At 31.7% G+C, this 23,033-nt stretch overlaps 1 long non-coding RNA gene across 1 annotated transcript; it reads left to right on the plus strand.

The window, feature by feature from the left end:
• The first annotated feature begins 18,040 nt into the window (after positions 1-18,040).
• Positions 18,041-19,162, plus strand: LOC121121976 (uncharacterized). Its single transcript, XR_005865643.2, has 2 exons — positions 18,041-18,894; positions 18,950-19,162. It is a non-coding gene; the product is annotated as an uncharacterized lncRNA (long non-coding RNA).
• Positions 19,163-23,033: the final 3,871 nt, after the last annotated feature.

Genomic DNA, 23,033 nt, shown 5'->3' on the forward strand with positions numbered 1-23,033 from the left:
ATTTAAATTTATGACTCAGTGGGTTTTTTATAGTAATTTAGATTTATGTAAAGTCATTGAGTAGGTGCCTTTTGCATTCTAAATATGTACTACATAGATTATTTTATCTTTAACAAGCCACTGTGCACCAAGATATATGAGTATTAGTACTAAACGAACCTTAATAAATAAGTTATAAAGAATACTATGTTCAATTGTCAAATACTTGGGCAGCAAGTATTTAGGACTACGAGGGTTTTTTTCTTTCTTCTTCTAATCGTGTCAATTTTTTTCTCCTAGGTATTTAACAGTCCTATGAGGGATGAATCAAAAATTGTACATTACTTACATCTCTAATTGATATTCTGAATATTTTAAAAATTTCTAGAAATACCATAGCATTAAAATATTTCAAAACAGGGCACGCATTTAGGAGGACAGACAATTTATGTTGAGAAAAAAAAAATGAAGAAAAAATTATATGGCTTTGAAGACTTTGAGGAATGTGTAGAAGGAGACAAAGCCGCAGAAGGCATGCATCCTGAATTATCTTAAACATAATAGGAACAGGATCATTTTCTTCATTGATGAAAAACCCTTCATGGTTGATCCTGTTATTAATAGGAAAAAAGATATGTATAAAGCCAATAATCCCAGGATCTTGAGCGATAAATTTAGTTCCTACCCTTCCAGACCGTCTGGTTGCTGACTGAGAGCAAGTTCATAAGAGCTGGTATAAGAAAAAAGTTATAGAAAGATACTCTTAGATCTAATTCTAAAGATTTAATTGATGATAATGAATAAATAAATAAAAAAGCATTGGACTGTTCGTACATTAATTAAATATCCCTTGCACTATTACTGAATATTTTTTTGTAAATCCGAACTAAAATGTTTAAACCAAGTAACGATAAAAAAATATTCTTTCACAAACATATTAAAATACATCTTATAAAATTTCAATAAGTCTGTTTTTGGTGTTATCGCAAACAGAATCCAAAATGGTCGCACGGATCAGTATGAAATTTAGCAAGTAGAAGTATAAAATAACTAAACACTTTTCAATGATAGTTTTTTGGAACTCCAAGATCATTAGGTAGGTTTTTTTTGACCGAAATAATAACTTATTTCCTTTCTATCTTTATTTATCTCTCTCCTTCTCTCCCCCTTTTTCCCTCTGTCTTTTTCATCATACGTCATCCCTGTCTCTCTCTTCTTCTTTCTCTCCTTTCTTCTACATTCATTCTTTGTTTCTATTCCACTCTATTTAGCCTACAACGAGGGCACCCTTTGCTAGTGTTATATACATACATGTAAAAACGGTGTGTTTTTTAACTGACCCGTGAATTTGTAATTGGTAGTATAAAGAATGGATTTTATTTTCCTTAGCAGTTGGCATTATTATACAACTTCTGAGACTTGAACATCATTTTCTAAATGGATTAAATTACTCGTGTGTGCTCATAGAAGACGGAGCGTAACCCTGAGGATTTGTTGCAGAGATATCAATATAAGTGTTTGTTGTACTCAGAGTAAATTACAGATCAAAACTGGAGTAACTCTAGCAAATGTCCTTGTTTATATCCTTTTCTCCTTCCTCTAATGATCTAATGAAACGGCATAAGCATTTTTTTTTTGTCCTTTCTAAAAAATTATTCTAATTGTCGGATCTACCATCTTGATTTTCGTTTTTTTTTTTTTTGACATGCCCATTCTCTTCTGGTTTTTCATCTTTGTACATATAATAATGAAAGAGGGGACGTGTTTATAGAAAAAATTATGTTTAGCGATTAGATAAAGAAAAACGGTTGATGCGTGTGCTCTTTTTTCCTCATTATTGAATAAGTTGTGGCGGTGTTAAAATCTACCTCCAAAAGAAGAATTCTCGCCTATCTCTGGTGTAAATTGATTTTAAAATAACTATATATGAATTTAAGTAGAATTGCAATATTTTCCCTGAATTAATGCTATTTTAAATATAAAAGGTTCCCTTGTAAAAAGAATGTAATTTTCATTTTAGTTTTACGGTTTGTATTCATATTAAAATAATTAGGTCAATGATATAACTAATTAATTTTGTGAGCTAAAGAGATTAACCTTAATTTAAATATATTTGATATCCAACGTAAAATATTCGTATTTATTACTTATTTAATCATATAATCGGCTTAAGAATTTATGATTTCAGAACTTTGTACAACTTAAAAAAGAAGAAAAGAAGTTGGGTTTCAGCCTGTGGGAGTTCCAAAACATAGGTATATTATTTTATCGTTGAATAGCTAGTCGTTTGTCGTAGAATCATATCCACGGATTGCACAAGTTATCAAAAAATTTCCCTTGGATTGAGATAATGTATTCTTGATTGCTCTTACCTCCATAAATATGATAATAATTTTAATAGGGTCAATATGCTTGTTTCTTTTTGCAAGATCTAAAATCTTTGGAGCAGTCTTTGCAAGAGCAGATAATCTTCTGCAAAAAGTATGCTCATATATTAAGATTTAATAGGCAACACAGGGGAGTTCGCAGGATTTTTTTTATTTTTTTTTTTGGGGAAGGCTTTTTTTAATTTTATTTTTCAAAAAAATTAGAAAAATTTAAATTTTTCGGAAAAAATATATATATATATATAACATTTATACCCACAGCCAGGTACTGAAAAAATAATCTTCATTAGTATTTGAAGCTTAAATAAGTGATTTTATTTCCTTCGATCTGATTCCACATTCAATTAAGACATCATCGGAAAGAAAGAAAGATTAAAAAGGGCGTGTAGTGTTATGTCGGTCCTTAATTAAAACTGCGGTCCATTTCGGTCCCATCCAGTCCAGTACCAAAGTTGATCCTCAAAGAAGGAGAAAAATTTCCTGGTGACGTCTATTAGGATGTCTTTTCCATTTATTAATGTTCCTTTAATTGCTCAGATGGAGTTGCACTGATAAAGTACAAGTCAATATTATAGTTTTACTCCATTTGGCCTAAGAATCTTCTTTGAAGCACATAAATATTAGAGTATATTTCCTTGTCTAGGAACTACCGGGGCGCAAACCTACGCATATTGAGTTCAAGATATTAATTTCTCCCGGGCTCATTATCTATTGAGCTACATCGTTCCATTTCATTTTTCTAAATTATTCAATTATATAATGAATTAAATTATATATCTTAGTTAAAAAGGTATTTTAATGAAAATTGGAATATTGTGTGCAAAATATGTGGAATAATCATATCTCATAAATCTTGTTTGGCTTAATAAAGCATCGATATCTTACAAAATATTCCAAGGACTGTCAGTTAAGAGCTGGTCCCAAGGACTGGCAAATTAAGGATCGTTCCTCAGACCATCGACCTAAGTAGTCACAGAACTGTTTTTAAGACTGGACTGGAATAAATAAGGACCTATTTATAACCAGCGTAGGGGCTTAACAAACCCTTGTAGACCCTCTCCAAAAAGGTTCCGCTCGCACTTTGATCAGATAAACCAACTGCCCAGAGATAATTCTATACTTAAATTCTCATTGTGGGATTCAAGCCCGTGACTTATTGTCGAAATTGTCGAAAATGACAACGTTTTTCTTAGTTGTATGTTGTTAAATTTGATTTTCTTTTTACAATTTGATATAATTCGGAGTTATTGTTATCAATATTTATTTATTTTAGTTTGTCCCTTTGTATAAGAAAATGTTCAGAGTTTTATCGAAATATGAAGAAAAATCATAGTGCAGGCCTTTTAGTGATTATTTGCATTTTAGAAATAATCGAATTCAAATCTGCCGCGGCAAATCTAACATTTTAAGTACGAGATTGCATAATATATTCAAAGTTAGCAGCGATAGTTATATATTCAAAGTTGTTCAAGAATAATCCAGAAAAATCCAGAAATATTATTAATTCTAAAAGCATACAAGTTCATTCTTGTACATTCTAGCTTCCCTTCTTGTAGTTACGAGCAGAGAGCAGACTCCTCCTAGCTTAGCGCACTCCAACGATATGATTGGATGTTGAAACATTAACACAAGTATATTTTCCCAAGATGTCGCTTTTCTATGACGTCATTCATTCATTTATTTATTGTACATACTACGTAGTATTAATAAGTTTGAATAAGTAATAATACGTATATAATTTATTATAGTCTTAAATATTTATACTTACATACTATTATAAAGTAAATTTGAAACAAATTACTCCAAAATAATTGATCATTGTAGCGTCCGAGGATGCAAAAATAGAACTGAGTCAAATTTATAAAAGCTTCTAGAAAACGTTCGCTTTTTTAAATTTTCCATTTCCAAAACTCCAAAAGAAGTCACAAGAAGAAAAAAATGTGTATCACCAAAGGGCAAAAATTATGTAATGCCTGATGCTGTTCCTACCATAACCTATGTGTTTAAAACTGATCATACCTATGGTGTGAAAGCTTAATTGACTTTGGAAGAAGAAATGGATTTCCTAGCCTCCCCGAGGATATGATATATGAAGTATCAACAATGTCCCACTTGGATTTGGATATGATGAGAGAAGTCCAGGTTGAGTCTTTGTGTCATGATTAAAAAGCATATTATAACTTGACTTAAAAAACTATGGAACTAATGAAAAAAGAGGTAAGTAATTTACGGAAGGGAAGTATATCGTACGCCAAAAAGTTTCATGATGATGTCCTAAAAATATCTATGTCTTCGATTATTCCTCAATTCAAAATTGAACGAAAAAGTGTCATTAAGATACATTCAGAGATGCTTGGGTCTGTTAGAAAGCCTGAGACGAGTAGTTGAACACTTTGTACTTCTTCCAGTTACATCCCTAAAAAACCAACTAGGTCTTTGTTAAACAATTTAGAAAAATTCCAGTGATTTATTTCATATTTAGTGTGAAATAACCTAATTTATATACATAGATGATATAAATTAGACGAAGTGTAAACCAGTCTGCCAACCACTGGGCAGGAGTACAATTATGGTCTTCTGATTGGCGAAGACACTTAAATAAAAGGAATAACTAAAATAAATTTAAGTTATAGTATACTTAGACAAAAAATATATATACTCAACTAGACTGTCTAAACTCAATTCACTTCCTCAGAGACCTTCTGCTAAAAATGGAACTCCTCCAAAACCTGAAAACAGGAATGTTGCACAAGAATATACAATTGTACATATACTTCTCTTGTGAAATAGGAAATTAATACAGGTAAACTTATAAAAATGTCTTACTTTTGACTGCAATTGTACATATATAATTGTAATCTCCAATGTTGTTTAATCGAAACACCCCAAAAATAAAATAACAATAACTAATAAACATAGAAATGTATAATGACATTAACTATATTTACATTTATAAAATTATCTATTGCATAATAATGTATCTCTAAATATATTTATATATTAAATTTCTTTGGATTATTTGATTGTTTTTTCTTTTGTATTTTGACCATTTAACCATAAAACCATAAATAGAGAGTAAATGGAAATTATAAAAAGTTGAATTAACCCCTACCTCCTCTGATAAATCAAATTCCTCCTCCCGTAGGCACAATTTTTAAATATTAATAGGTCAGAGTAAAGTTATAATTATTTAGATCAAAGGTTCACCAAGTTTTTTGATACCAAAGTATTTTTATAAACATACCTCCTCTTTTTTTCCCCCGATAAGGAGGCCGACCAGTTCCTTGGAAGTTGGATCCTGGTCCTTTGGGTCTTTCTTCTTCTCGATGATTCGGTCTTTTGGGCGATGGGTCATCTGCCGAGAATCTTCTTTTTTGGAACTTAATCCATTTAATGCCGTTATTAATGGGCCTTTCCACCTTAACTACCTCTAAAATGGCCCTAACAGAGTCCTTGAAGAGCAGAAAATTGAGATCCATGTCATGATAGGACCTATCAATAAGTATACTGTTTTTCAAGGAGTATTTCATGGTATGGAGAAGGGTCTTAATCTTATTGCTCCTAAAGCTGGTTTCTACCCTTCACTGGCATTGAAGGAAGTCCCAAAGAAGAAGACAAACTTTCCTAATTCTCTCTTGGCTCCATTTCTCAGTGGAGAGATCAGTCTTGAACAAAGTGTTCAATTTATACCGGATGGGACAGCCTCCAGTCTCTTCCCGAACACTGGACGAGCCTTCTTCTTTGTAAATGGCTAATTCCTTCTCCATAATTGTTCAAGCAAAAAGCATATGAATAATGAATTGAGTAAAAGTAGAACAGTACAGTACTTTGCTCAATTTGGTAAACAGGGAACAGAGAACAGGGAAGGATTCTCCAAAATGCTTGAAATAATAATACCTCTAGCAGACAAAAAAAGTACATTTTTACCAAGATATATTTTTTTTTTTGCTAATAATGACGTTAGCCTTCGATGTGCTACTTGGTTTAATACTTTAGTCTAAAGTATAGGGACGAAAAGCAAGAGGATATTGGATTGGTGTGTCTTTTGTTCGTTATTATTGATAACGAAATTCAAGGCATAGAGTTACTAATAAAGTTTATAAATCAAAACTGATTATAACGTCTGTTTATTAAGGTATTTATATTTATTAATTTATTTTGGGTTTTGTTATTGTATCAGAATCCTACTTGAGGCTGGGTTCTCCTTCATACAGTCCACTCATTTTTACAATATCTATCAATTTCTAAAAGTGGATTTCCATATCCACTAGAACACATTTTAAGATACTCAATAAATCACTTCTAAAATAACTTTTTAAGCAGCAAAAGCCACCTCCTGATACCAGATTTTGGATTTAATTCAAAGCATTCGTGTTATATGATGACAAAAAGATACATTATAAATCAAGCTATCTTCACCAAATTGACAACATCCATTTAATTCCTTACTTTGTATTATTTCGTTAATTTATTAATAATGTACTTTTAGTCCAACAAATTGGTCAAAGAGGTAGTTTACCTTAGAGCTTTAAAAAAAAATTTTTATAGAAAATGGGTTCCTTTAATTTTTTATCTAATATTTTGAAATGTCCGCTGTATTTTCTATTTTTAGAACAAACAAAAATATTTTCCACGAGCTATAAACGAGAGTTTTGTAATTATTGATTCATCGTCCTTCAATTTTTTTGTTGTTAATAAATTATTTTTAAAAATTCAAGGTTTATTCAAATATATATATTAAGTGGCATGCGATTCATTTTTTGTAGAACGTTTTCACTAACTTAATTAATTGCATTACAATTGAAGTTTCTGGGGCTTATAGTTACTATTTTTAATGCATGAAATAGACAAATTTTCAAAATCATTTGATAAAAAACTTTATTAAATGGTTTTAACAATAAAAAAAAAACTTAATACATCCATGGAATATTACTTGATACCTATAATAAATTGTGATATTTGAATTAAATGGAATTAGTAAATTAGACAAATGTCTAGATTTATACCATTAATTATTATTAATTGATTAATAAAGGACGGGAAAAGTATGATAATTAGCGATAAATATCTTACTTCTTCCATTATAATAATGGATTTATTGTCTACAATATGGATATAAGGTTATAAAACGATGTAATAGCATATTTTTAATAAATATTAAAATTATAAATAAAAAAACTAGATGGATATATTTTTATAAAAATTTTGAACCCTATTATTTGTTGGTCCACTTCCAACATCCAGTATTTCACTATTTTCCTTAATATTGATAGAATATTTCATTGTTATTATCAATGGCGTAGCACGTCCCTTTTGAGGAGGGGACGGAGGCCCCCTTAAAAGCCCTGACAAATTTTTTATCATATAATATATACTATTTATAAGTATATTTTTAATATTATCGCACATGGAATCCAAAATGGTGGAACAGATCAGTCTAAAATTTAGCAAGTAGACGTATAAAATACCCAAGCATGTTCATTTAATGCCTGTTTTTCAGCTAAATAAAACCATATCTTTCATTCTGTCTCTCTTCTCTTCTCCCACCTGTATCTTTTCACATCCTTCTCTCTGTACCAGTTCTTCTACCTTCATTCCTTTGTTTCTATTTCCCTCTATTTAGCCCTCATGTTGAGCATATCTCCTAGTATATACAAAAGGACTCTAGGGAAAGAGAGGTTAAGGGAAAAATAAACAATTCAATCTAAAAAACAAGGAAGTCTATGTTCCTAACACCAACCTATAATATCGTATTATTGTTGTGATGTAACGCCCTTATTCTTCTCTTTTCACTAGGGGTAGGCGGTTTGTTCAAACTGGCTGCGTGCCTGGAGGAAAATGTAGCAGCTTCTAATTTTGAGCCAATCAGAATTGAGAACTGCTGAATCCTACCTTCCTTGCCTTGAATATCCACTCTTTGTCTAGAGTCATTGTGTAAAATATAGCGGTTTATATACATAATTGGGAGTATAAAATTGTGTTAATAATTTTTAGGGCAAAGTTGCCCCAAAGAATGAAAACTAGTAACACCCCTGGTTATAATACTTGTTATTTTAAGCCTCATGGAAACGCTTTAAAAACTATTAATCTTTCCATCTTTATAATAGGAGAATTCTTAAAGTTTTAATATTAAGGAAGTAGAAGGGAAGAAAAATAAGTTTTAAATGAACAACAAATGTAAAAAAATATTCATAGATGTACTTAATTCCAATTGATAACATATTACTTCAACATGAGTAGTTATGGTGGTCCACTTTCGATAATGAACAAATATTAATATACATTTAACATGCATGCTCGCATTTAAATGCTCAAACTGACATCATTGATCCATTTTGCTATGCAATTTAGAAGGATTCAAACTAATTGTTCGAGACAAGCTCTAACAGGCAAGAAGAGAGTCTTTCTTCAAATGTCATCAACTGTTGATGAATTTGATCATAGCTCTTATTAATGCACTCATGATTGACTTACTGAACTCAAACTATATCTTATTGAACTTTGAACATAAGAGGGACCTTTATTTTTAAAAATTGGTGGTTTTTTTTGTGAGTCATGGGATTTTCGGTAGATATTTGAACATGCGTTCCTAAAATAATTTATTTTCAGAAAATCTTTTGCAGCAGTTTTTGAATCTCTATTTGAATGTAGCGAGCAAGATTTGTGAACATTACTTCTGGAGTTTTATTAATAGATCTCACATGACCTGCTCGATAATTTTAGGGCAAAAAATGATAGGGGTAATTTTTTAGGACACTATTATCGGAACGAGGAAGGCAAAGGTTCACAACATTATTACCAAGAGTCAACTAATAATGCTAGGGTGGCCTGTATATTTTCAGAACTCAACGTAAAGATGGCGGTACGCGTTAATAAAAGTAAGTGCCATCTACTTAGTATCTTTTCCCAGTTACTCACAAGAGTTTCGGCCATTTTAGACGCAAAGTTATGTAAAACTCGTTTAAGTGGGTTGATGATATTTTTTTTTTTTTTTTTTTTTGTGAAAATGTACAAAATTTACTATTCCTCTGTTGGTGCACTTTAGGCGCCGATTAATGACTGTAGATGAAACTTAGATAGACCATTATCTCCCAGAACAAAACTACAGTGCACTCAGTGGACTGCAAAGATTTTCGTCAAATGAAGAGGAAATCCCCTTCGTGAACAATTATAGAAAAACTACACTATAGTACTTTTTGGAAGGGTTGCAGAGATTGGAGAATAACTGGGAGAGGTTTGTAGAGTGAAAAGAGACTGTTTTGAAAAAAATCCGCAAAATTCTCTTGTATCTTTGGTAGGTTGGCCACGTTTCAAACACACTTGTATATGCAAAAAGGACTCCATTTATTCACACATTACAGACGTCATGCCCATATTGAAATAAGTTACCTATAGAAGTTATTAAGGGGTAGACTGTTTCTTAAGACTCTTTATTTTGAGTTTTCTTATTTGTTTCCTTGTTTTTCAAATGTCAAATGTTTTAAATTTTGATGACCTTTTATTGGCTTGTTGCTTAGTAATAAAAATTTGCATTGTCCGGTGGCCTAAACTTTTTGCTTGGAGGATGTTTAAGTTTTTATATTTTATTGGAATAAAGTTACACCAGGGAAAAATAATAATATAGATTTTTAATTTGTATTAATTTCTGGTAGAAGTTTCGTGAACTAAATATAACAGTACCTGATTCAAACTAATATTATTTGAAAATCTACAGAATATGATAAACTTGACTGATTGCATTTGATTCTGTGAGTTTGAGAAATTTACATTCAAAGCTCTTTTTGATCAAAATTTCTTTCTTGGAATGGTTTGTTGGTACTGGACACTTCACAAACTTCAAAGTAACTTTATTTTTTGAAAGTAAATCAATATCTTTTTATTTGTTTACGTTTTAGAAATAATGATATTATAAAATGATCCCGCAACCTCACCTATAAATTAATGCAAATGTCTTCCAATATCCTGCGCCTTACAAAGAAATAGTTACTTACAAAAATTAGAATCTCCCTAGGGAACATCTTTCTACTATTAATATCGAGTGTTGTAATAGCTTGGAAGAAAGACGTAATTGGCTAATTGGCACTGACTTTAAATTCTTTTTTCGCCAAGGAAGTATTAAATGTAATGACGATCGTTATTTCTATTTTTGTTATAAAATAGGTTGAGTAGTAAAAAGTTAGTTTTAATGGATTTTTTTTCTCCATTAATGTTCATCTCCTTCGTTATCAAAACAATGCTTAATTGACGGTTGGAATAAAAGATTTCCATTATTTAGACAATTGGCATTCAGAGTGTGGTAAATCTTTCAGAATGAAATATCTGCAATGGAATCGACGAAACCAAAATTGCGCGCGATTGCTTGTTACATTATCAGGACCATCTACTTTTCTCTCATTTTCGGTCCCCTAACTTGTATTTTGTCTTGTTCAAAGAAAAACTGTAAAATGTGGCGCATTTTCGCATTACTGGTGTCCATCTTTGAATAATCCAAACAATATTGAGTCAAACAATCACAAAACTGTCTGAATAGCTGTTTAGTGCAAGCCGATCGAACTTATACAGCGCTGTACAGTACTCGAGTTGTTTCATTCTTGATCTTGATAATGGGACTAATACCTTAAAAATCGATTTTGAGGCCAATATGGTGTTCTAGAATTACATACGTTACTAGTAGTAACTCAAGACTAAAATAGGTCATGAGCAAACAAGAAACAACATCGATATCCGCAAGATGGTGCTGATGTATTAGGTTTTTGTAATAATGTATCAAAAGAGACGTCAGTGATCTCATGTGACGCCACTGGCTTCGGCTTTTCAAAAGGGAAGAACAAAAAGAGGGGTAAAAAAAGAAGAAAAAAAAATCAGAGAGATACCTGCATTGACAGAAAGTTAGACAGTCAGAGTAGAGATCACATGATATAACATCACGATGACAATATATTCTTGCCTCAATACAATACAAAACTTCCTTATCACCAGAAGGATCATTCTCAGCTCTTTGTAGAATACAAACATAGCTACGGAACCGATTCAATGAAGATTGTCTCACAGCAGTTACAATTTTGAACATGGAACGTAAAACCACTAATTTTATTGAGGCTTATTAGATGGAGGAGACAATCAACAAATTTGCAAAACAAAATGAGGTTCGTGATAATTATTGATGTTTGTGTAAAAAATAATAACGTTTTTGATTTTATCAACAATAAAATTTATTTATATTTAACTAAGTTGTACTTTTTATAATTTTAACACGTATACATTGGGATTAAAAACTTGATTTTTTTTTAAATAAACGTTATTTGTACTGTCGGGCTTACAACAGGCTGATACGTCCCTAATTCAAAGCTAAGGTACGTTTATGTTAATAAACAATAACATATACAAGATGGCGCCACGATCCTTGGGTATGTAAGCAAACTACTACTAATCAAGCACTATCAATGCCTAGTGTTGTTGTCGATCCTTATTTAGCACTGAAGATAGCAGTCTCAGGTCTGGTCCATTTCAGTCCTGCATATAAATCCTAAAGTCTTATAAAGCTTGGTCCTTGATGACGTAGCTCAAATTTAGTTTTTCTTTATTTATCAGTTCTAGTGCTGACACTCCAAAGGAGTGCTAGTCTTAAGGGAGTGCTAGTCTTAAGGCCAGGTCCCAAGGACTGATAGGTCTGGTCCTAAGACTGAACTGTATTATACCGAACAAATAAGAACTAACAGAAGACTAAACGAAGTTCATGCCAAATTAGTTGTTCTAATTACTAAGCTTGATAATGATCAATTAATTAATTACTGATCATACACGTGACAAAAATCATGAAATCTGTTTTCTACATATAGCTACTTTTGTAATGAATAACATTAATAGATGTCTTTAATAGTCAAAAGTTAGGCTCGTCAATGAGACAGTTAGAGTCCTACTTAAACATCTCCAAAGTCCCTTTTGTGAGGAAATATATTTGTTAACAAAATGTGCTCTTTAAGAATCAAAATCCTCGAAGGGCAAATAACACTAGTCAAACATGAAAATGACCTTTATAACTCGAAATTATTGATTATGTGGCCTACAAAGGGTTTTTGAAAAATATATTTGCAAACATCTACATGATTTAGTGCTAGTTTTACCTTGAACGATCTTAATACTTAAAAGTAAAAAAAACAAAACCACAGAATATAGTTTGCAGGTACATATTATCAAATTTACAAAATGTTTTAATTATTCCTGTATATTTTCCTCGTGTTTCTCTCCTTTTTCATGGACACACTGACACGTACTTACACAATACTTAGATGTTATCTCCCCAAAAAGAATAATAACAGCTTGATGTTTTTTTACTATAAATTGTTGAGACAACAAGTATTTCAGCTTGTTCATAAACCTCATCTAAAGGCACATTATTTTATCTTTAAATTTTATATAATGTACTTCCCTTTTTGTTTTCCTTTTTTGGATCTAAGTTGAACTAAAGACCTCCGATTCATTTTACATACCAGTGATCATATTTTATACAACCCCTTTACATGTAAATGAGGCATGATATAAACATATGATCTACTACAATATGTGAGCAATATTTTACAGTACACCCTGTATGTTATACTCTTTTTTTATAGTGTATATGTATATGATAAAACATTAGGGATCACTATCAAAAAGGGACCCAAATCTTTCTGTGGCATGACTATATTTCAAAAAATGTTATTTCTATGGAATCAAGGAAAGCAAATCATAACCAATTTGTGAATTGCTTAAATACTATATATGTCTATATTTTTTATTTAATATGCCCTCCTCCAGAAGCAATAATAGCCTCATCACAACGGCGAACAGATTGACAGCTTTTGACGATGAAGGCTGACCCATGTTGTCCCCGCTGTTATGATGACAGCTCACAGCAAATTATAATTTGGATGAGAGGTGTGGTAGACTTATTTTTCCAAGACACCCAAACTGAAAAGTCTAGGGATTTGAGATGCAGGCTGGAAGAAGGTTGGATGGAGGCGGTCATAATTCAGCCATACTTTTGCTGCATAAGTTTTGGTTTCTATTGGATGTATACACCTGTAATTGACTTATTGATGTTGTAGGCAGTCCAAATGGAGATGACACCGGTCTCTCCAGTCTTATCAGCACTAATACTCGCACGGAGAAGATTTTTTATATCTCTGCTGTTATGATTGCAGCTTGGAGCAAATCCTAATTTGGATAAGAGGTGCCTTAGAAAAATTTCTCCAAGACGCCCCAAACTGCCAAGTACATGAGCTTGAGATCAGGGCTGGTGGAGGGTCAGATGGAGGCAGCCATATTGTTGCTGCAGACGTTTTGGGTGACATTCACTGTATGGGCGGTAATTGACTTATTGATGTTTTAGGCAGTCCTAATGGAGATGGGAAGCGTCTCTGTAGCCTTATCAGCCCTGACAATAGCACGGAGAAGTTTGTATATATTTTTTTCCCCTATCGTTTGTTGACTAATGAATCCTCGTAATTATAAATAACAGGGATAAAATCATAATTAATTGTAACCACAAGTTTTGAGTTCCCAATCTCTACACAATGCACCATGTATATACACTCGATGCTATATACAAAACTACTACGAAATTTCAATAAAACGACTACATTGTTAGTTCTTAGATCAAAAATGACTTTGTCTAGACATACATTCATGCAAAAAGAAAAAAGACATACAAAATGTGTTATATTAATAAAAACTAATTATAGTTTATGGAATGTTGCTCCCAATGGCCCACAAAAGCAAAGAATTTAGTTTACAAAGATCCTTGTCACTTTATCAATGTAAAAAGAATCAGGAACACACTATCTCAATCCAAAAGGAAATAATTTGTTACCTACTATAATTGAACAAGGTGTATAACTTACATCTCGAGTTATGAGTGGATGTTTTCCTCTATAATCCCCTTTAAGAAGTCTAGATTGTTACTTCCTATGAGTATCAACTAGTTTGAGACCTAGTCCATTTTCCCCCCCCCCTGTTTGGTCTTAAGTGGTTTTTTCTAGACTACTTTAGATCGAAATTTAGGTCCAGATCTTAGACCCAAATTTAAAAAAACGAAAGACTCGAAATTGTATTCAAAAATAAATCGAAATTTGGCTCTCAATTTATGGACATATTTTTTTGCCATTCAATATGATTTATGAGTTGTACAAATGTGATGGATGCAGCACATCGTATAACTTTATTTTATGTCGGTGTTCAGCATTTTGAAACACAACTGACTTCATCAAGGATTCATCTATAGTCTCTTCCTGGACCAAATTTTAAATGAAGCTTGTTAAGACTGATTTATTTTCTAGGGCCGAATTTCCTTTGAGACCGATCTTGATCAAAATTCTTTAATCCCTTAATGGATTTTACTCGATATATCTCGTTTTCAATTTCTAATTTTCTTGAAGCAGACTCGAAGTCTCTTCTAAAATGATAAAATTAGGTAATACAAAAGAAGGATAGTTGCAGTAATCTTAGACTTGGTTTTGAAGGCTCCGAAACATAACAAGTTAGTACAGATTAAATTAAAAATAATTAATTCTTTTACATCAATTAGATAAATTAGAATGCGTTCATAAGCTTCAGGGACACTTTGATCAATGTGAATCTATGGTCATGATGACATGGACGGGGACCCACAAAAGGGATTCATGTATTAATTTTAAGATGTGGCCTTCAAGAAGGATCAATCCATGGGTCTTGGAATTAGTGGTGATTCTTCACTTGCAGCAGATAGAATCCAAGATTGAAATTCAAAAATTGAATTATAGATAGCTGATATGTTTTTTGTATGGAATCAGGGTTACAATATTTATTTTATATCATGCTAGGAGTGGTTATTTAAAAAAAAATAAAGGTTACTTTTTAGAACTTGTCTTCCCAAGAAAATCAATCCGTTAAGGGGTCTAAAAGTATCAATTCAAAAAAATTAATTTCTTGAAAAAATTTCTAAATTCCACGCCTTTCACGGAAAATTTATTTTCTCGCAAAAAAATTCAAATTATTAAATTTTTTGAAAAAAAGTCAAATTTTTTGGAAAAAAATTTCGAATATTAATTTTTTTTTCAATTCTAAAATCCACAGCTATTCACGCAAATAATTTTTTTTGGAAAATTTGATATATTTTATAATTTGAGGGATAGGGCTACAGCCTCCAGCCCATCCCCTGTGGACAATTCTGGTATCTGACTGTTCTCAGATTTTCAGACCAAACCGGAGCAGTAGTTTCTACTAGTACAATTTATCATAAAATGTAGATATTTTATATGGTTTACGCATAATTTATGCATATATTAATACAAACCTATTTAGTATATGGTTTTATTATACCTCAACATGCAACTATAGGAGCTTGTCGATATTGAAGGATAAGTGAAGGCACAGTGTAGATGTCATGATCAAAACAATTTATTACTTTTTATTTATTTTTCATATATATGTTCCTATTAAGTAGATTCAACAATGGGTGTGCTTCCAATTCTGATTGAGTTACACGTATAGAATCATGCAATGTTTTGATGCCCAAATAATTTAATGTAACATAGTAAAATATGTTTATGAAAATCAACAGGACAAGTGTATGAGTACATTAAAGAATGAATGTTATAAAAATTAGTACACTAAGAAAAAATCTCAAATATCTGCAGAATATTAATACGTGCTCAATATTAATTTCTGTATATGAAATATAAAAAAACTCCTTAGCCTTGAATATTATTTTTGTTGTTTTTAAAACATATATCTTGATTTGTGCAAGTGTTAAAACCACGGTTGGAAACCTTGTAGGGGATTGTTAAATTATTGTCAATCCTTGAACTGATTTGCATCCTATGCAGGGATGGGCTGCAAAACGTGGACTCGAGAGGTGGGTATAGAAATACTTCAATATCTTTTTCTGTCCAAAAGTATTCAGCCGAAAAAATTACAAAACTTGTTAACAAGGCCTTTGGTCACTCAATGTGGCTATCTTTAATATTAATCACAGCCTTTACACGTCGCCAGAAGGCCTTGCAAATGTTGATGACAAACTCATCAGACAAGTTGTCTCACAGAGCCACTATGGTGACCTTTAGTGAGTCCATATTTTGGTCTTGAGTTTTGTTGGTTTCCCTCTCCGAGTTGTCCCACACAGCAAAGTCTAGCAGGTTCAAATCTGGCGAGTAATCTTTGCTTTTTACCTTGCGAGCTTCCTAGCCTTCATGACTTCTGTTAGAACGTGTTGTGGGGGTCGTCGTGTATGAGCCCAATCCCAAGTCGCCCTTCACAGGAAATTGACGATGCAATTCATCGATTAGGTGTGGTCCTCCTTGATCTTCATTTACAAATAGGACAAGATCTCAGGATAGAATTCTGCCCTTCACTTTTTGCTTTCCTAAAGAGCTCTACTCCATCATTCTTCATCTTGTCCACCTTGCAAACCAGGCTCCTGGAGCACTTCACAATGTTCACAATCCTCTCCACTTCAACATCAGCATCTATGAGATCTGAGATTCGCTGCCTTTTATCTTCTTGATAAAATTCATGATGACGAGATGACGAATTATTTAGATTTTGATCCACAAAGGATGGCCATATTCTTAAACAGTTGCATCGATCACATCGTTACCTTTATTGAACAAAGTATCACCCACCTTTTTCTCCAAATAGAGACAGAATGAAGGCCCAAAATCAGTTGGTACTAAGCCAATTCTTGCCAACTATAGAATTAATATTCAATATAGTGTCGTTCAGGTAAATGCGGAACCACCTTTAGCTGTATCCTGATCAATATGGGAAGCAAGTTCCATAATACAATAGAAAAAACTCACTCAACGTATCCCCCATCTTCGCTAATAATTCACTTGATACAAAGCCTAAAGGATTTGCTGGCCTTGACCACGTCCGCGGGGGATAATTTTCCACAGCACTTGATAACAACAGCATTCAAGGAGATGATGCTGTGAAAAAAATTTCAAAAATTATATTTGAAATATTAAATATTTTGTAGAAAAATTTCAAAACTCCATAAATATTTACAGAAAATTATTATTTTTTTTTTTAAATTAGAAAATTTAAATTTTTGAATTTTTTTTGTAAATATTACATTTTTTGTAAAAATAAATAATTCCCTTTTTTTTGGGAGACGGGGATAAAGCCCCTTCAGCCCACTCCCTGCAGACACCCCTCGACTAAAATGCTTAAGATTTACAACTTTATGAATAGGATTTGAACTATCCTCATTTTTTTTTTAAACTTGTAGTTGATTAATAGTCAACATTAACTAAGTCTACTGTATTAATGTCATATTTCATTAAAAGCGTAGCTATACATTTCTATAGGGCATGTAAGTAGTTAATTTGTGAAACTATTTTATAGGATTGTTCTAAATGGAGTGCGAGACATCCAAATTATACGTAAGGAATTGATTTTTAATTGTATTTTACGTATTTTCAAACCTGTTTGATGTAACAGCTGTTGATGGAATAAGAATATTTTTATCTGTATGCTCTACCTTCTTATACAAAAAAGAGCAAAATATAATTTCACAACAAAATACATTTGATGTCATAATTATGAACTTACTAATAATATTACCTAATGTAAATTACAAGAATTGCAATTAAGCTACTCAATATCATCATCAGGCAACGTTTCATTGGAAAAACAAAGTGTTTTGTGGGGGATTCTATAGAACATTAATAAGAAATGCAACGAAGTCTTTTACTTTTATCCTATATCATGGGAAGAATAAAAAATAAATACAATGATATAGTATATCTATTGAAAATAGTAATAAATCAATTACTTCCAGAACTGAGTGAGGGATTTGGATGGATATTTTCAATGTAGAATACACTTATAGTTACCAAGAATCTATGTATGATGTTCCAGTATCCTTGATGTTTATTGTTTAAGGATCTCATCTACTTGGAAGAGGTTCTCATGTCTCACTCGGTGGACCACATCCACCTAAATGGAAGTATCATTCATTGCGCATATGTCGTTTTATTATTCATGGTATTGTCTCATTACCGAGTTATCAAATATCTAAAAATGCAGTTATGCGGATGTTAAGATATAGAAACTTGCTAACCCGGATATAAATGCTGCAATTTAACACAATAATTCCCAACCAGGGCTCTGTTTAGTACAAGGGATCAGCAGTAGATTGTCTATTATGTTTATAAGGATGCAATAATTATTACGACTGATTATTATCTTAATTATATTATATTATATCTTAACAAATAAGCAATACATTATATACACAACGTCATGGTCAATCCCATATTTATAATGACTCTTTCTTCAAGTATCTTGTACTAGAGAGAGCAACATTTCAACCTGTTTATTAAACTACTGGAACCTTAACATCTCCCTTCTTTGTTCACATTATCAACAATCTATGTAATTCCTTACAAAGTCGATCATTGTCTTGGGATTAATAATTCCATTTTGCACTCTCAAGAACCTCCTGTTTCTTCAGAATATTTCCCCAGGTGGGGAAGTCACCACTTCTTTTAATTTGTTGGTGGATAAGGTATGGTTCTTAGTTCATCTAAATTCAAATTTTGATGGTAATAATTCTCTTATAGGTCCCGCTGCTTAAATTACCTTTGATGAAACCGGACTCAGTTCTTTGACTAATCCCATTAAATTCCTTAGATCCTTCCTATTTGTTGGATTTAGAAATTTACTAATTGTACTCCATTTATCAGGATCAACTTCTGTGCCTTCTTTAAATATGTAATGCCCAAAAAATTTTACTCATGGTTGAACAAATATAAATTTATCAGGATTTAAAGTAATTTTCTTCTCTCTTTATTTTTCCAAAATCCTTTTAACTTTACAAACATGGTCTTCAGAATCCTTTGATACTCTTCAAACATCATCGACCACTCTAAATGTGTCTGGTAAATTATCCAAAATTTTCATCTCCACGTACGCAATATGCATCTCCAGTTGCAACAAAACCTATTGGTGCTCTATTAAAAACATATCTTCACCAAGGAGTCATAAAGCAAGTCCAATGTCTTGATTTGTTATCTAACTTTATTTGCCAATAGCCTTGTATTGCATCTATTGTGTATAAAATATGCATTTTCTAGGTTAACTCAAAACAAAAAGTCTTGAAATCCTCATTGGATGCATTGATTGATAAACTTGATTATTCAATTCTTTTAAATCAACACAAAGTCTAACTTTCCCATTTGATTTTGGAACTACTATTATGGGTGACACGGTTCAATAGCCTTGCCCCCTACTTTACGCATGACTCCCGTTTTCTCCATGTGATCAATTTCCTTCTTTACTTCATCTTTATAGGCAAATGGTATAGGTCGTGCATAATAAATTGCATGAGGTATTTAACTATCCGTCAACAAAAAAAATCATTGAATTCCCTAATCAGTAACTTTTAATTTGCTTCATGCATTTCATTATTTAATAATGCTATTCGAAACTAATTGGAAAAATCCCCCGGAATGAATTGAAACTCTCTACAAACTCTTCTTGATAGATATACTTCTGTAACATTTTTGCATGGAAAAACAGTTTCTTCGACACGAATATAATTTAACAAAAATGTAAATTGTATTTTCCTTATCATTCTCAATTTTGACCATTCGGCATTTGATCATTGTTCAACATTGTTCTCCTGTATTTTAATCAATAATATTACACTCTTCAGATTATAAACATCACATTATTTCAGGGACAATATCTGACACTGCTTATATCCTTTTAATAAATTATTGTCTCTACATTACTTCCAGAGATATCATTCCATCATCAAGATTCTTCTTTACACACTTAATTTTATTGCATTGGATTTGAAAATCACTCTACGATTTATGAGATTTTTTTAACAAATTAAATTTTTTGAGAATAGCAATGGATTTTTGTAATTTTTCTGTAGAATATTTAATATTTAATTTTTGAAATTAAAAAAAATATATATTAATTGCAAAGAGCTTAGATTTTTGAAATTTTTTGAGGACAAAGCTATGGATTTTTGAAACTTTTTCCCAAAAAACTTAATATTTAGAATTTTTTCTGAAAAGTTTATTTTTTTGTAAATAGTTGAAATTTTTTTTCTAAAAAAAGTATTTTTTGTAAACAGCTGTAGCTTTTTGATTTTTTTTGGGAAGAAAACTTTAAATTTTTGAAATTTTTTGCCAAAAAACATAACTTTTTTCAAAAAAAAGTGTAATTTTTTCTGAATAATTGAACTTATTTTATAGAAAAAAAATTAATTTTTTGAGGATATAACCTATGAATTTTTTTTAAAATAATACTCAAAATTTTGCGGGTAAACCTTTCCATTAAATAAGGTAATTCAGAAAAAATATGTCGGTTCATCTATTTTTTGAAGGAGGGAGGCTGTTGAAAATAAATTGGGGGTTTCCTTGAATAAATTTTGAGGCTATTAAAAAAACAATTTGAAGAAATTAGACACTATTTTATAAAAATTGAGAGTATCATTTTAGAACCCCTGGGATTGTCTGTTTTACTTTTAGAAAGCTTCGCCCTTGATGCTCATTTTTATGGATTTCAAAACAAAAATGGCTTTATATATTAATGAGTACTTTTTTGAGGTTGAGCTTTTTATACTAGATAAATATAAAATGAATAAAATAAAATTTCAAAAATGAACAATTGAACGGCTAACGGAATGTTTTTACAAAATGAACGATTGAACGGCAAAAGGGAGAACGGGTACAAGCCTGGAAACTATCCAAAGTGTTCCGGGGATTTTTATATAAATTAAGGAAAAGTCCAATTTTTATGGGTTAAGTCGATTTTCAGGATGTAACAAGAGGACATGTTTGTGCTTAAGGCAATGGTCTGTCTCCTTGGTTTAATATACAATAGGGACTTTCTGTAATAATAATAAAACAAGAAATAAAAGATTAAAATCAAATTGAGATAATAATCTAGAATCAAAATTAAATCTGTATTCTACTAATTTCAAAAGAATTACTCTCTCCCCCTAAAGCCAACGCTAGTTGGACAACATGTCCACAGAATAGAAATGTCCTTGCTCTATGATAATTGTAAATTATCAAAAAGTGCAGTGGTCAAGCCCCCTATTGCGAGGTCCCTGACTTTTTACCCCTTTTCCCGCCAAATATATGTTGTTGTTTTTTAACAATGAGAGATAAACTATAGAAATTTTGCATAAGATCATTTTGATGGATAAGGAATTTTAAAAGGGAAGTCAAAGATCTTTTTTTTTTTTTTTTATTACAGATATTTTTTTTTTTTTTTTGAATGACCATAAACAAACTTGATTTGACCAAAGTTGGTCAACTATGAAATTTGATTTGCTTCTTGCCCATATATAGAGGTAACATTCAGTAACACAAAGTAATCACCAATTGTAAGTAATATTTCGTAACGATTAGGATGAGCTCCCAAATTTTGACATTATTTAAAGGGAAGTGCAATCAGTTTTATGTGCGATTTTTTACTCAAATACTTTTATTGATACGTATCTGTCAGATTTGTTGATTTGGAATCAGTGGCATGAATTGCAATTAAAAAGATTCTGATTTACTGATGTCCCCCTAAAATTAAACAATGAGGAATATATAACTTTTATTAAACACTTTTTACCACCTGGAGCAGCTACTCACCATTATCCAGAGTTTTAGGGGTGGACAAACAGGCATACTTTGTTATATTAATATAGAACATAAAATAACTCCCCAGCAAATGTTCATTGCTACTGTCTCTTTTTCAACTTCAACAGCCAAGAAAGAAAACAAATATTTTTTTTGTAGACCATTGTAATTAACGTAAAATTCAAAATGGTTTCTAGAGACCAACCAGCCTCGCAAGTCATCTTTCTTATGGATGACATCTTTTGTAGTTGATCTTTGACCTCGTTGCCTCGATCAACCAGTATGTCTTCATTTACTTCGTGTGGTCTCTCCTGGGCCTCTCATTGACACTCTTGGTCTCCTTCTACCACTTGGTAGTGTAGTAGATCAATTAATGGAAACATTGAGGTATTTCAGGACCTCAGTAAAGGCCCTACAGCTCTTCACTTCCAAATCAAGCTAAACGATAGTGCGCTTCGGGTTCACGATGTCGTCGTTAGAGGCTCAAGAAGATGTTTTAGGAAAAAGTATGTTTTGCAACAAACAAAGATGGAAGTAGCATGAATCATAGGCAACAAACAAAATTAAAAAATGTACACCTATATATGAGATATATTATGTTGAAGTTGTTGTAAGACTAATGGGTTACCTTGTACATAGAGAGACTTTGATTGGTTAATATAGATTTTTAATTTACAATAATTTTGTTGTTTTGGTAATTAAATTGACAAATTTTGACAATATAATTTAAATGAAGGGAGGGGGTTTACTCAACACCTACCCCCCCCCCCCCACCCCCAACTACACTATACCCATATTTAAGCGCCAAATATCAGTGTAGAAGGAATCAAATGTTGCATCTTTAGAATAGACGAGTAGTCATATTTGACGCCAGGCTACTTTTCGAACGTTTGAATTGGAACTAAACTCACGTATTTCACGACAATTATGTATTTATTTTTTTCCACACAACTTTTTAATCTTAAAATTTAAAAAACACACTCAATTTTACTCTTTTTCAATATTTTAAACTCTATGTTCTATTTTAGGAGTGCTTGACGAGTTGACCACGAAT

The sequence above is a fragment of the Lepeophtheirus salmonis genome, chromosome 7 (assembly GCF_016086655.4).
Source record: "Lepeophtheirus salmonis chromosome 7, UVic_Lsal_1.4, whole genome shotgun sequence".
NCBI classification, from domain to species: domain Eukaryota; kingdom Metazoa; phylum Arthropoda; class Copepoda; order Siphonostomatoida; family Caligidae; genus Lepeophtheirus; species Lepeophtheirus salmonis.